The sequence below is a fragment of the Balaenoptera borealis genome, assembly GCF_965194805.1.
Source record: "Balaenoptera borealis genome assembly, chromosome: 10".
In the NCBI taxonomy this organism is placed as follows: Eukaryota; Metazoa; Chordata; class Mammalia; order Artiodactyla; family Balaenopteridae; genus Balaenoptera; species Balaenoptera borealis.
The window spans coordinates 88413966-88417788 of NC_138874.1; the positions used below are offsets into that span (position 1 = coordinate 88413966).

General features: G+C 45.4%; 1 pseudogene across 1 annotated transcript; it reads left to right on the forward strand.

Moving 5' to 3' along the window:
• Window positions 1–677: 677 nt before the first annotated feature.
• Window positions 678–2713, forward strand: LOC309636100 (non-selective voltage-gated ion channel VDAC1-like; annotated as a pseudogene). The gene is made up of 2 exons: window positions 678–1139; window positions 1452–2713. The product of its transcript is annotated as a non-selective voltage-gated ion channel VDAC1-like (transcript).
• The last annotated feature ends 1110 nt before the right edge of the window (window positions 2714–3823 follow it).

Here is a 3823-nt window from a genome sequence, read left to right on the forward strand (position 1 = left end):
TTACAATAACTAACCATTAGGAAAGAATACAAAGAACTTCCATAGCTGCCCTATTAATTAATGCATGGACTACAGTTGCAATGAGTCTAGCTATTATTTAGTATTCGACTGAATTAAAAAGAGAGAAGGTCAGCTTCTTTCCTCTGTCCAAGGTTACAATATGTCAAAACCCCAGACCCCTGTAACTCTGTGGTTGTGAAAGGCAACAGTTCTTTGTGCACTAGCTTTGGGTAACCACCGAAGAGAGACACCTGGAGTACCATCAAAGCCATGGGCCGGTGTAGCAGGTTCAGGCTTCTGTTGATGATAGGCCAGATAGCCCAGGAAATGCCAAGAAATTGTTCCGTGGCCTGGTGATGCCATTGAGCTTTGCTTCTTGCTGCCCTCCAGGTCTTTGTCTGGCCTGCCCCTGCTTCTTATCAGGTCTCATCCATGTGACTTGAATTCTGCAACTGGTGTCTGTCTGCCTCTGCCCTTTGTGTCAGATAGGTTACATGTAACAAAAGACCTAAATAGACTGTGGCTAAATCATTATGACACTGAATTATCTCAGTATGAAGTCTGGATTTCTTCCTGGAGGATTCACAATGCATGGAGCATGATTCCTAGATGTCCGGCCATTAGGACAGAAAACAGTGTTTGCCAAGGTGTGCAACCTGCAAAGAGGGGTGCAGAAGATGGCTGTGCCTTCCACGTATGCTGATCTTGGCAAATCTGCCAGGGATGTCTTCACCAAGGGCTATGGGTTTGGCTTAATAAAACCTGATTTGAAAACAAAATCTGAGAATGGACTGGAATTTACAAGCTCAGGTTCAGCCGACACCGAGACCACCAAAGTGACGGGCAGTCTGGAAACCAAGGACAGATGGACCGAATATGGTCTGACGTTTACGGAGAAATGGAACACTGACAACACACTAGGCATGGAGATTACTGTGGAAGATTAGCTTGCACGTGGCCTGAAGCTGACCTTCGATTCATCCTTCTCTCCAGACACTGGGAAAAAAAATGCTAAAATCAAGACAGGGTACAAGCGGAAACATATCAAGCTGGGCTGTGACGTGGATTTCGACATTGCCTGGCCTTCCATCTGGGGTGCTCTGGTGCTGGGTTATGAGGGCTGGCTGGCTGGCTACCAGATGAGTTTTTTTAAAAATTTATTTATTTATTTATTTATTTATGGCTGTATTGGGTCTTCGTTTCTGTGCAAGGGCTTTCTCTAGTTGCGGCAAGCGGGGGCCACTCTTCATCGCGGTGCGCGGGCCTCTCACTATCGCGGCCTCTCTTGTTGCGGAGCACAGGCTCCAGACGCGCAGGCTCAGCAATTGTGGCTCACGGGCCCAGTTGCTCCGCAGCATGTGGGATCCTCCCAGACCAGGGCTCGAACCCGTGTCCCCTGCATTGGCAGGCGGATTCTCAACCACTGTGCCACCAGGGAAGCCCCCTACCAGATGAATTTTGAGACCACAAAGTCTCGAGTGACCCAGAGCAACTTTGCAGTTGGCTACAAGACCGATGAGTTCCAGCTTCACACTAATGTAATGATGGGACAGAGTTTGGCGGCTCCATTTATCAGAAGGTGAACAAGAAGTTGGAGACTGCTGTTAATCTGGCCTGGACAGCGGGAAACAGTAACACTCGCTTTGGAATAGCAGTCAAGTACCAGATCGACCCTGATGCCTGCTTCTCGGCTAAAGTGAACAACTCCAGCCTCATAGGGTTAGGATATACTCAGACCCTAAAGCCAGGTGTCAAACTGACACTGTCAGCTCTGCTGGATGGCAAGAATGTCAATGCTGGTGGCCACAAGGTTGGTCTAGGACTGGAGTTTCAAGCATAAATGAATACTGTACAATCGTTTAATTTTAAACTATTTTGCAGCATAGCTACCTTCAGAATTTAGTGTACCTTTTAATGTTGTATGTCTGGGATGCAAGTATCACTAAATATCATGTTAGACTTCCAGGTTAAAGATGATTCAGCTTTAGGGTGTTACCCTTTCAGAGGTACAGAAGAAACCCAATTTCAAAAAAGGTCCTTTCAGCTGTAGACTTGAGGGGGAGCTTGCTGGCCCCTCTAGAGATGTCAGGTTTCTTTTTTACCTAGAAATGGCTGCAAGTGGAAGTTGATAATTTGCAGGCACTTTGTAATTTGTAAATTCGTATTGAGTAAATGAATGAAATTGTGACTTCCTGAGAATTGAACCTTGATTTCCTAACCTGATGGAGGAGAGGCTGTTTGATGGTGTATACAAACTCATCTGAAAGGGACTTTTTTAGGCAGGGACTTTTTCCACCCCAATCCGTCACCTCTTTTACACCAAAAGTAGTCTGCCGGGAGTGGTAGCTGTTACTTCTGTGACATTCTGAGGTGGAGAAGGTGGATGTGATGAAGCCAATAATTCAGGACTTAATTGTGTTTTTTCTCATGTTGTGTTTTTTTGCCCTTGCACCAGAGTATGAAATAGCTTCTAAGAGCTCCAGCTGCAAGCTGGGAAGAGTCCCTGTGACTGTAATCACATGGTGACAACAGCCAGAATCTAAATTGAACTTCTGTTGTATTCTCACCACTCAGTTTATTTTTTAGCAGTTTAATGGGTATATTTTAGAGTCTTCCATTTTGTGTGGAATTAGTTCCTCCCCTTCAAATGCTGTAATTAACATCACTTAAAATAAAACTTGAATAAAATATTGAAACCTTAAAAAAAAAAAAATGAAGCCTGATCCAGAGTCGATGAGCAGCTCAAAAATGTCAGCAAGGACCAGGCACTGTTGATCTCTCTGTTCAGCCATATTCACTGTGCTTGCTTTTCTTAAGCTTATTACCTTTTGATGGCAAGACAGCTGCCACAGCTCCAGCCATCATGTCCTCACACAGCACATTCCTGGCAGGAAGGAGGAGGAAGGGCTAGTTTCTTCCATTAAGGGGTAGTTTCTAACTCTTTAATCAGGAAGCAAGAAGCCTTTCAGCAGATTTGTCTTTATGTCTCATTGGCTAGAATGGTATCCTGACTACAAAGGAAACCGGGAAAGTGAGAATCTAGGAAAAGCAAATGAAATTACTGTGTTGGCTTTAGCCTAATCATGATTCATCTCCTGGGGCTGGAACAAAACCAGGGTCTGTGGTGAGGAGAAGGGGGAGATGGCTTTAGGGTAGCACTAACAGTATCCTCCACAGTCTTTCTAACTTGCCGTGTCACCATCAACCTACTGGCTCAAGCTGTCTGGTCCACCCCCTGCCTGTCTGAGGAGAAAGAATGGAACACCTCCACTGGGGTTTATTATTAAATCTGTCAAAGGGAAGAGATGTCCTCTTTCAACAAATCTCATAGAATTGCACTCTTTGCCAGGCCTGAGCAAGACAGAGATAGCTCTCACCTCGACACATCTCAAGACTGCTGACTCTTGAGAACAGAGATTTTTCTTAAGAAAAGGCTGACCATTAATTAGCTCTCCCACACAATTATTCCCCAAATCAAGTTTGGGTACAATGACCATCTCTAATTGGCTATTGTTATAGACAGAGAATCCACACGTCTGCATTGCTTTCAAATGCAGGAGGGTCTAGGAGGGGCATGTGCAGAAGCAAGGGCACAGACCTGGTAACTCCTGCCAAGATTTGAGTCTTGGCATAGCCAATGTGACCTTGGGCAAGTTCTTGAACTTCCCTGGGCCTCTGTTTGTTCCACTCTAAGTCTGAGACCTAACAGCCACCCACAGGGTTGCGGTGAGGATGAACTGGGACAACTGAAGCCAAAGGACTTGAAAGGGAGAAGGCTGTGGTACTCTAAAGCCGTAGTTACTTCTTGCCTTCAGGGCTTCTT